The sequence below is a fragment of the Pteronotus mesoamericanus genome, unplaced genomic scaffold, assembly GCF_021234165.1.
Source record: "Pteronotus mesoamericanus isolate MK-2021 breed Mesoamerican mustached bat unplaced genomic scaffold, CSHL_Meso_final contig_130, whole genome shotgun sequence".
NCBI lineage: Eukaryota > Metazoa > Chordata > Mammalia > Chiroptera > Mormoopidae > Pteronotus > Pteronotus mesoamericanus.
Genome location: NW_026555060.1, coordinates 4,362,458 through 4,374,497, shown reverse-complemented (window position 1 = coordinate 4,374,497; position 12,040 = coordinate 4,362,458). Strand labels below are relative to the sequence as shown.

Here is a 12,040-nt window from a genome sequence, read left to right as displayed (position 1 = left end):
TCTATGTCCCTAATTTAATCTATAGGTTTGTGTTCCAAAATGTATTCTCCCAATTGCATTTCACACATCCTAAGTAAAAATAAGGAATTGTTCTAAAACCAAATGCTTATTTGTGAAATTTGATGTATAAAAAGTAAAACATTTTTAAGACTTGAACATTGTTAAGAGATCTATCCCAGTTCAGTTGGATAGCTGGTATACAAGTTAAACAATGTTAGAACAATAATAAGTAGTAAGGAAGGTGAGAATAATGTAAAGCAGACTACTAAACATTTTTTTGTTTTAAATCTTGGGTTTTCCAAAGGATTTCTACCTCACATTTTGGAAGGATGGGAGAAAAAAGGATTGAGGCTATCTGAAGTTATGGATATGACCCAATTTGGAAATTGAAACACATTTGTCATCTCCAAAATAATATTAAAGGAAAAATATTCATTTATATTTATGAACATACACTTAAAAAATGAGGTTCTAAAGTATATATAATTTTAGGATTTGAGACTTTTTCTAAGTTAAAAGGGATTGAATTCTTCCTGAAAGTTCCTTAAATCAGACTTTTCAAGTTCGTACTGGAGAGAAGCCTGAATAACCATTATTTAAAATAAGAAAGTAAGACTTAAGGTTTTTGTAAATGTATATTAAACTCACTTTCCACTTGAATTATAATGTAATGACTTGGCTAAAGTTATGGCTGTAGAGAAACAGTTTTTTAGAAGGGATAAAATAATGTATGCCATACTATTGAAAACAAAATTTGAAGGAGCAAATTATCGTTGGTCCAGGACATTTATATGAAACAAAATATTTGGATATTTTAACCACATAAGATACTTCATTTAAATTGTGCTATATAATAATAGTGTTTGTAGCAAGTGAATGGAAATTTAGTGGATAGATGTTTATATTTTTATTTAAATTAGGAAAACTTGCTCATCATAATTTATATTTTAACTACAGATGAATAAAGACCCTTCTTTTTATTCTGTGTTCATAAGTATTTTTTAATTATGTAGTAGTAGACTGTTTGGATTAATTTGATGCCAGAGCTGTAAATTATTTAAAATTACTGGATAAGTGAACAGTCTATTACATCATGAAAGAAATTTCCCTTTGTGATAGATTTCAGTTGGTGATAGTAGAGAGTAATCATTTAAAATCATTTGCATTGTTGCATTAATTCCTAAGTAATAAGGTCTTGGGTATTTTTAACAAATACAGACTTAAACCTGCATATCTCCCTTATGTTTAACATGTTTCAGAATTAGTAGGAGATAGTCTATTCTTAGCATTACCAAATCCTGGGCAAAATACCATAAATGCAGGTTTAGAATTAAATATTTAAGGAAAGATTACTACCCTTCTATAACCAAATCTCTTTGATTTTTTAAAATATTTTTTTAATTGTGCAGTTACAGTTGTCCCTATTTCCCTCCCCCCCTCCTTGATTTCTTAAGTTTTGACAAAGCTGGCTGCCTACTTAGAATCCTTTCATTTTTGTGACAGTATTTTAACTGCTCCTGTTTTGTGTATTTGCTCTTACCGTCCTCTAACAACACTCCCCATCCCCCCAATCCCTTTTGTTCTGAATCTCTTCTTTACCCACAAACTTTCTCTGGGTGGTTTCATTTAGGCCTGGCACTATCTTATTTCAATATATTGCCCATTCTGTAGATGCTATACAATATAATGATTAAGAGGAGGGCTTTGGGGAGAGGTATCCTGGGCTTGAGTGAGAACTCCACCATTCAATGGTTTATCCTTTTTCTTTGCTTGTTTTTTCTCTGTCAAATGTGGTGGGTCATTGTGAGGATTTAGTGCATTGATAAATAAAGCATCTTAAAAATGTATTGGGCCTTTAGCAAGTGTAAGTTGTTACTGTTTTTGATTTCCATTGCAATTCTGCCTACTTACACTGTGTTTCATACACATTTTTTAAACATTTCTTTTTGCCACATCCACTTTTTGAAGTCCTAGACAATTTAAAATTTGGATATCCAAACCATGTTTTCTCCTCCCAAGTGACTTAATGCATATCTGGCTTTCTGATGAACCTCACTATTTTTCTAACCTATTTTACCTGGAAATGAAATCTGGTCTGTTCTCAGTATTTTTGTCTCCTATCCTTTTTTCAGGCTGCAAGAAAACTTGTTCATGCTATTGTGATTAATTTCCACTGGTCCATCCAATTCATTTAACTGTTGAGCTTCTAAGTGCCAAGTACTGTTCTAAGTGTTCTAGGTACTGTTGGTAATAAAGTTCCTTCCTGTCAGGCTAAAAGACCGGAACTCTTATGGAGAGAGTGTACGGGTCCATATTTAACAATGTAACTAGGGGGCAGAACAATAAGGGCCTTGTTGGCCTTAGCAGGTTGGTCTTTATCCCGTGAGCAGTGGGAGTTCGAAGGTTTTGGCAAGGGGGGTAGGAAAGGAGGTAAGATAATTTTATCTTGAAACGTCTGACTACAGCGTAAAATTGTAGGTCAGTAATGAATTGAGTAAATCAGGTAAAAGGATACTACAATGATTCGGGCAATAGCTATGACAGTTGTAGTAGCTTGTATTGGGTTGGCCAAAAAGTCTGTTTAGTTTTTTCTGTAAAAGATGAATTTTTTCATTTTCACCAATAACTATTGATTTGGATATTTTGAGTATGTGGGGTATCTCCTGCTATTGGCTTCAAGGGGGTAGGGACCATGCTACACGTAACACCTTCCAACGCATAAGACAGCCCCACAGCAAAAAGCTATTTGGCCAAAATGTCAATCGTACCAAGGAACTTCGCAGGTCACTTTTGACACGTTTGATCGGTCACAGCAGCACTTTCTCAATACGCTGCACAAATTTTTTTTTTTTTTTTTTTTTTTGCTTTTCAGTATTTACCTTTCTTGAAACAATAAAGCATAATATGCTAAAAAATACTACCTTCCATCTTCAATATTAAAATGGCTGCACAAAAATTCACCAATTTTGATAAATTTTTCTTAAAAGTCCACTGATACAACTGTTTTAATCTAACAAAATTGTTTCAAATGAAGTGAAAGACAACTACTAGAGTCATTGTATGGAAAAAAGTAAATGAACTTTTTGGCCAGTCCAATACTGGAATGATGGTGGTCAAAATCTAAAGAAAACACATAATCAAAAGACTGAACTCCCACAATCTAACCCGTAGGTAGTCCCTATAAATACCTTGGCATGTGTGTGTTTCTTCCATTATACAAGTAGTTATAAATGCTATGGAGAGTATTAAGATAATAGCAACTGAGTGGCAGAATGTAGGTCATAATGACTTGGAAACTATTTCAGTGAAGTGATGAGATGTTCCTCCATCACCCATTCTAGAATTGACATGGAATTGGGGAGCGCTCTTTCCAAAGGGTGAGTTAATATGAGGTGGGAACCCCCCCCAAAAAAAACAATTATCTTGTGGAGGGCAGGTCTATTGTAGTATAAGCTTCCCCACCAGGTTAGTGTTCTGGGAATCCACCTGTATCAGTGTACCAGCTGGTGTTCTGAGAGGCTGCATTCGGCTTCAGTGAAATTTTTTTGAAGACAACACATTTGCCCTTTTCACAATGGATGATTTATGAGTGCCCCTGCTCACACTGAGCTGAGAGCAGATTTTGACCAAAAAACACAGGACCCCCATCCCCGACCCTCTATTCACCTGATCTCCCCAGGGGCTTTTTTTTTTTTTCTTCCCATTTCCCCAATGAGAGAGGTCCTTGAAGGGAAACGTTTTACTGATGTGGAAGAGGTGAAACCAACAATGTCAGAAGCTCTAAAAGGTATCAAAATTGACAAATTCAAAAACTGCTTTGAGCAGTGGAAAAAACGTCTCAATAGGTGTGTTGCATCAGATTGTACGTTGAAGGTGACTGAAGAATAAATAAAATTTTTTAAATAAATTCTCTTTAGGTGCCCCCTCTCATAAAACCTTGCAGGGTAATGATAAGAGGCTAGGGTACATGGGCTTGAGTCAAAGGGTGGCAAAATAGTTAAGTGGCGAGGTAGGAGACGGACTACATCATGTAATCTGTCAGAGTAAGTTAATTTGGATTTTCTTCTAATTGCACAAGGAAACCATTAAAGAGAAGGCAGCATTGGAGTGATATCCTTGTAGAGGATAGATGGGATAAAGAAGGAAGCAGGAAAATTGATAGACTTGCTATAGTTACGTGAGAGAATAGGTTTAGCTTATTTTTTGGCTGCTGAATTTAGGAGCTCTTGAATTTAGAATGACAAGTTCTGGATAGCATAAAGAGAAGTCAATGACAAGCAGACACTTCTTGAAAATAGTGTAAACAAAAAATGTAGTTACCTTGTTTTTATCTCGAAAATGAGTTTTCTGCAATATTTAAGGACTATGAATCACTGCTGGTAGCTTTACATCTGATTTAAAATTTAGGCAAGCCAAGTATAGGTATATAGTCTACTGCCAAAGAGACTGAGGCTCAGAAAGGATAAGCACACTAGTATGAAATGATCTGAAGTACTGGATTAGCTCTAAGTTGATCTGCTTTAAAGGATGACTTATTTACTTTTAGAAAAGGAGTTTTAAGTATCAGAAATTTAAACGCACCACATTTTTCCTGGCTTTAATTTAGAAGATTGTAAATAGCCTCCAGCATTAGTGGGCCTAAAATTAATGATCCCTTAATCAGCTACTGCATTCAGGTAAGTAATGAGACAGAGTGGAGACTTGAAACAAATGAAATAGCTGTCAAATACTGTGAGTCTCTGAATTAAAGAAAAAATTGAGGTCCTGTCATTTTACACGCTCTATCTTTGATAACCCTAAGTTTAAAAAAAAAAAGCTTGGAGAGGAAAAACCAAAACTACCTGGCATATGGTGGTGAGAATAGTGACTTTGGCATAGAAAAGATACGAAAAATATTTCAATGAATGGTGACATCAGAAATGACAGAGTGATGTTTCAAAGCATTTATGTAACAAATATGTGTTGAGTGACAAAGACTTGCAGAGTACCCAGTGACTATTAGCATCTAATATGAGCCAGAAACCTTCCTAGATGATTGCTAGTCATACAGCAGGTACAGCCTGCTCTCAGGAAACTTGTTTCTTTTTCTTTCCTTTTTTTTTTTTTTTTTTTTTTTTTTTTAAGGGAGGGAAGCAACAAGTATGTAAATAAGTAATCAGTCCTTATTAGTCCTGGGCACGATGCAACTAAATTAGTCCTAACAGTAGTCCTTTGAAGAGGAGTACTACTTATTTTGCAGAAGGGTTAACCCAAGCACCATGGGATTAACTACTTTTCGAAGGTCATAGGGTTAATGGGTAGAACTAGTTAAGGTAGAGAATCCAAGATCATAGGGTTAATGGGTAGAACTAGTTAAGGTAGAGAATGTAACAATGACTGGAGATGGGGCTCTTAAGTCATTATCAAGGGTAGTAATGAAAGGGCTCGGACAGGTACATTTGATGTCTGAAATGAAGAGAAGGCAGTCCTGAGATCTGGAAGAACATTCCAAAAAGGAAGGAAGGACAGATGGCAGATATCCTTTGGAAAGTGTGTTGTATTCAAGGGCAGTAAGGCCAGTATGGCCAAAACAGTAAGCAGCTGATACCAAGAGGTAGATAAGAGCCAGTTGGAGGGACGCCTTGTAGCTTGGATTTTACTCTTCCATTGGGGTTGTAGGGATCTGAACAGGGAACTGCGATCTGAATTAGTGAGGGGCCAGTCAGGAAGAAAGATCTCAGTTAATGGTGATGGTGGCTTGGGTTAGAGTTGTAGCAGTGAAGATTCTGATAAATGGTTAGCTGATAAGGTTTATTTTGCAGATCGAACTCAACAAGACTTTCATAGATTGGATTTTGAATACGAGAGATAGATAACATTCAAGGGATTCCTGGGATTTTGATGCAGGAGAGAAGAGGAGCAGGAGTAGATTGTGGCAGGAAGATCAACAGTTTGCTTTATTAGCCATGCTGTTTCATATGCCAATTGGATATCCAAGAATGAATGTCACTTGGTATGATTTTGGAATTCTGAGGAAAGCTCAGTGCTATGAGTCATCCTTATGTCTTTGCAGCTATTGGATTAGATGAGATCTCACAGGGAGAAAGTGTACAGAGACTGAGTACTGAGCCCTTAGATACTCCCAAAATTTGAGTTCTAGCACAGGCATGCAAATGGAAATAGGACTAAAGGAAATAGGTAGATGACTCAAATGCTGTTGAGAGGTTGAATAAAGTAGAAGCAAAAAAGATTTATTATGCTATACTAAATAGGCTTCAAGATGTCTAATGGCTCAAATGCAATAGTTCTTTTCCTCATATAAAAAAGTGGTAATGAAGTGAAGAGGTCAGTGGTATGGCCCTCCCCCACTTATTTAGGAACACAGCCGAAGTTTCTACCAACTTCAGTCTACAAGATCACATTGTAGTCCTCCATTGAAAGGGAAAAGGAACATAGGGGATCTTGAATGGAGATTTTCATGGTACACATAAAATGGAAATGGTGCACACCTCATATTCCATTGGCTTGAATTCAGTCACATGACCACACCTAACTGCAATGGAGAATCCACAAAAGAAACAAGCCATACATTCAGGAAAAAAAAGAACCAGCTTATTATAACTAGTAATCTCTGCTACAGATGGCTTTGGCAGTATGTAGGTCATAATGACTTGGCAAAGAACTATTTCAGTGAAGTGATAAGGATGAAAGCCTAAGAGAACAGGAGGTAAGAAATGAACACTTTTTTTTGTAGTTTTGCTATGAAGATGAACAGGAGAATCTGGTGGAAGCTACAGGGAGATTGAATGTTAAGGAAGTTTTTTATAAGAGGCATGTTAGCAGTGTAAACAGAATGTATACTATTTTTAACACTGAAGAAATGGACTCCCAAGTTCACACTGTTATATAGGTGTTTTGGTGACTAATAGATCAAAACATGGTGCATGGTGAACTTGGTAAAGTAAGTGGTATGTTGTACCTAAGGTTTCCAAATTCCAATTGATGGCCTAATCACTTGGAAATGAACGATGTCATCGAATCGACTAATAAACTAAGAACAGAATTCACTTTTCTATGGCAAGTGTCCTTCCATCAAAGAACCAGAACTTTAAAATGAATCAGTCCATTTTCTTAACAGAACGGTGGAATGTATTCATAGCTGTATGTTCTATATACTGTACTGAAAATAATCTTTGTATTCTGAAGATTTTATGCCAGTTCCATTCACTTGGTGACTTGGAATGATGCCAAAAATCCATGCTAATCTGTAATTCATGGGACATACATGAGGTTTTTGTTACCCGCCCCCCTAAAACACCAAAGCACATTGTTTAGGGATATCAAGATATGTAGAAAATGATTATTGCCAAAAGTCATTTAACAGAGATGCTAATGTGAGGAAGAAAATTGGGCCACCTATACTAAAATAGGTAAATCTAGGTAAATTTATTTTAAAAAGCAGATTTCTGGGGATGCTACAAATTTTATATCCTTCTGCAGTCTATTTTTTAAATGAGATATAATTCACATACATAAAATTCACCTTTGAAAGTGTACACCTCAGTGGTTTTTAGTATATTTGCTAAAAAACTTGTGTGACTATCACTAATTCCAGAATATTTTCATCACCCTAAAAAGAAACCCCCTACCCTCATTCCCATCTTCCCCTCAGTCCCTGGTAACTACTAATCTACTTCTCATTTCTGATTTGCCTGTGCTGGACACTTTCTGTAAGTGGAATCATACAATATGTGGCTTTTTATGTCTGGCTTCTATCATTTAGCATAATGTTCAAGATGCATCCATGTCGTAGCCTGTGAAAGTACTTCATTCCTTTTTATGGCTGAGTAGTATTTCATTGTATGGATATACCAAAATTTATCCTTTCATCAGTTGATGGATAATTGGAGTTTCACTTTTTGGCTATGATGAATGTCAATGCTGCTATGAATATCCGTGTACAAGTTTTTGTATGACTTTTCATTTTTCTTCAGATATATACCTAGGCATGGAATTGCTGGGTCATGTGATCCTTAGTCTCTTCTAACCTTTAATTCTTTACCATCTCTCAAGCTCTCCTCTCATTGCCAACTTCATGCACTCCCATACTATTTTCTTTAGACTTTCAGGATTATATTATAATATCCCTCTCAGCCTCTTCCCCTGTTGTCCCTCTTGGGTAGCTCATATTATGCTTTTTCATGAAAAGCTCATGACTTTTCATTCTGTGACCTCAAGTTTCTTGAAACTTAATTCCCATGGCATTTTCCACTAAATTTCTGCTACCCAAAAGAACAGCCAAACATCCCATCCTTTAGAACTGATCATGATTTTGTGCCATTTCTAAGATTTCTTTCCCCCTACAACTTCATTAAGAAAACACAAAAATGATAATTGAGAAACTACAGCAGGGTGGGAGTGGAGGAGAAGCATGTCACCATTCGGTTGTTTAGTCATTTAGAACTTTCATGCAGAACCCTAGTAGCCACCCTTCAGGGGAGCTTAACAGCTTTTGCTGGGCAAAGTCAATAATAACCTTGATTATTGGGAACTTTGCTGCCATTCTAAAGTACCCTTTACACTTTAAAAACCTGGTAGGCAAGAAACCTTTATCAGCAGCTTCATAGAGGTTACGGAGATAACATGTCTTAACCACAGAATTGCATGATATTATATTTCTACTGTTTTCCCAAATCCAAAGGGGAGGTTCCAATTTTGCTCCTGATGTTTGTTCCAACTTTTATTGAGTAATCCTCAGAGATACAGCACTGAATCCAGTTGATGAAGATAGTGCCTTTAAGATCTTAAATTCACAATTGATTTCTTTGACAGTAACTTTTTCTCCTATTTCACTCCTTATAAACTTATTCTTCATGCCTATGATGACTTTCACTCCCTCGATGCCTCTGTATTTTCAGTTTATTAGCTAACTTCTGTGATCATTTGTCTTCCTATCTAGCTGGAACCCATGGCAAGCCATTTCAATGGTGCTTTAATTTTTTTATTAATTGATTTTAGAGAGAAACAAACATCTCCACTTGTTTATGCATTCATTGGTTGACTCTTGCATGTGTCCTGACCAGGGTTTGAATCTGCAAACTTGGCATATTGGGATGGCACTCTAACCGACTGCGCTACTTGGCCAGGGCAGTGGTGCTTTCTTCATCATCCTTGATTTCTTAACTCCTTTGTTTAATCTGTGCTAAAATTCTCTAAGGGGTAGCTTATATACTCTCTATTTTCTCCATTCTTGTCCTTGGGGATGCCAAGTCCCATAAAACAGAGCCAGTTATTTCAAGTGGGCACATGTTACTATTTTGAATTCCTTTCATACAAATAACTTCTCTCATAACTATTTATTTCAAGGAACTTCTGCCTTAAAATCCTTAAGACATAATCTCACCACTCACTATCTTTTATACAAAAATTAATTCTTTTATTGAGAAGATCTAGGCCTGCTAATGTGTCTATCCAACACTTCCTCAGTTTTTCTTTAAACCCCTTTTCTCTAAACCTCTTCAAAACTAAGCCCTTTTTATACTTTATTACCTTCTCTTTACTACCTGTCCTTGGTTTTTCATTAATTATTCCTTTCCCTACCTCTTTAAATCCTTTCTCACCATTTTTTTTGTCCCACAAAGATTTCCCTGTTTAAAAAGAAAAAAATAGACCACCTCATCCCGCATCTACATAATGCTACCTCCTCTTTAGCAAAAATGTCAATGACTTTACTCAGGATTTATAATTCTTGAATACCGTGTCTCCTTCATAGCTGGCTTTCAAACTCAGTTCATCTTGTCATTGTTTCCTCAAGCCCTGTTCGGGTGTGTTAGGGAAGCAACCAATCGATGCTTCTCTCAAACATCAATGTTTCTCTCTCTTCCTTCCTCTCTCTCTAAAAACAATGAAAAAATGTCCCCTGGTGAGGAGAAAAAATGGTTATGTTGTTGAATGTTTTTGTAAAGTTGCAAAAGCAAAATATTTTTGCAGTTTTTTCAAGTTTCAGACTCCTAAAACCTGGATTTGCCACTTTATAAAAGGGGATCTGCCCCTATAGCCTATATAGGTAACAAAATTGGGCATGGCTCCCTCTAACTTGGTCACAGCAAAGGATAGAGCTAATTACTATCTTAAGGCATATCTTGGATCTACTGAAGAATTATATTCTTTCCATGTCCAGGTTCCAAGTCTGGTCCTCAGTATTACAGGTTCAGGAACTAGATTTTAAGCAGTTTGACCAAGGTAATCAAGCACTGGGAGATTAATTCATGCTAACCAAACTCACAAAAGGTTAATTTATAAACCATCTATTATCCAGAGTACTCTTAAATGGATCAAGATGGAGACCAAATACAATTATAAAATGTTTAGTTTTCATGATCTAACGTGAAAATAACCGAGCGCTGAAGACCTCCTTACTGCAGGGGAATGGCCTCAACTCCAAATTCTATGAAAATGAAAACCCTGTTTCTTGTGACTTCATCATGTCTGACATACCAGTCTTGCCTGGTTATGTATGGATCCAGTTGGTTTGTGCCGGAAAGATCGCGCCCCCCGCCACACACACCTGCACCCTATTTAGTGGCCATTGGCCAGTATTGTGCATCTCCAGGTCTCCAACAATCCCCAGCCCTTTCCTCTTATTTCATTCTTTTTATCTCCATATCCCTCAGTTGCAGTGCCCAGACTATCCTCAGTGTCCCTCCTAACGTCAGTTCTGTCCTCACCCACCTACTTTAACGTTGCCTCCCCTATTAATCACCATCTCCTGCACTGATTACTCTCATCCCCCAACTTGCCCAGACTGGCCCCAACGCTCACACCGAACCTTCCCGAGGGCGCCCGGGGCCACTCCCTTCTCCGGCTGGGTGGCTGTAGGGAACGCTCCGTCGCGCTCTTTGCATGGTCTCCCTCTTCCATTTTTCTCCCAGTCCTACAAATCACTACCAGTTTTACCCTCTCGGTGGGCATCATAATGGTTTCTTGCCCTCATCTGCGAGAAGTCTCCCGGCGAAGGCAGAAAGGTGTTTGCTTACTTGACAGCGTAGTTGTGGCCAGACGCTGTTGCTAGCACAGCAGTGAACAGACCCGGGCGGAGCCCAGGTGTAGGGAAAGAGTGGTTGGCGCTAAGCCAATCATAGCTCATGACGACAGGGCGCAGCCAATCAGAAGATGGGATGCTTGGCGCAGGGTAAGGACCCGCCCCCTTGCAGCTGGGTGGCCAACGCCTTCGCCCAGGGCTACTTGGAACAGAGCAGGTTCACAGAACCTAGGGACTGGGCACCTTCCGGGCTGGGAGAAAGTGCCCTCCCACCCAAGCTAATTTCTCTACAAGCCTTGGACTTAACAGGTGTTGGTGCCTACCGTGGACGCATTCTTACCTGGGCCGTATCTCTCTCTGGAGACTTTGTGCCTATGCTTGGCGACAGAGTGAGGTCGTTGCCTTGACGACGAGAGCATGCGGCCCGCGGTCCTCCGGAGTGTGAGCTTGGGGCGGGCCGAGGCCGATCTGCCTCCGTCCCTGCTTCACATGGGCCCCATGACTGTGTCCGCTTAAGGAATCGTATTAGCACTAAAATTGGTAGTTTACTAATCAGCATCGTATATACCTGCGAGCGAGATGAATTTCACCTCAAATTTATTTCCAAGTTGAAAACCTTTGAGTCTTTCCACGTGAAAGGATATTAAAGAAACAGTAAGTATATACTTTAAAAGTCTTATATTATCTCGCTCTTTCATGTGTAATGGATTTCAATCTCTTTAACAAAATAAAAAATTAGCATTATTTTAATCTAAATGTTTGGCGTTGGAACCATATGCTTAAAATGCACATATCCAGAAATAACACATTGCCAATTGGCCAGGCTTCGTTTGTATCACCCTTTACGTCCAGGAAAAGAAGGCATGAAAACTTACGGTTTATGAATAACCGTTTCAGGAAACAAGAGGCTTTTTAAGTCGTGATACTTTTGAGGTATTTGCAGGCAGTGCTGCTTGAAAAATAGGTATGTTCAACGTTCTGTGACCCAATGTGCAGTTGGCTGCAAGCATAAATTTGGAG

General features: G+C 38.1%; 1 protein-coding gene across 1 annotated transcript in view; it reads left to right on the top strand.

The window, feature by feature from the left end:
• The first annotated feature begins 11,642 nt into the window (after positions 1 to 11,642).
• CDKL2 (cyclin dependent kinase like 2) overlaps positions 11,643 to 12,040 on the top strand; it is a 31,762-nt gene continuing 31,364 nt past the window's right edge. Inside the window, exon 1 of the mRNA XM_054590002.1 lies at positions 11,643 to 11,674. The gene's annotated coding sequence lies outside the window, so the exon portion shown is untranslated. The remainder of the gene's footprint in view (positions 11,675 to 12,040) is intronic.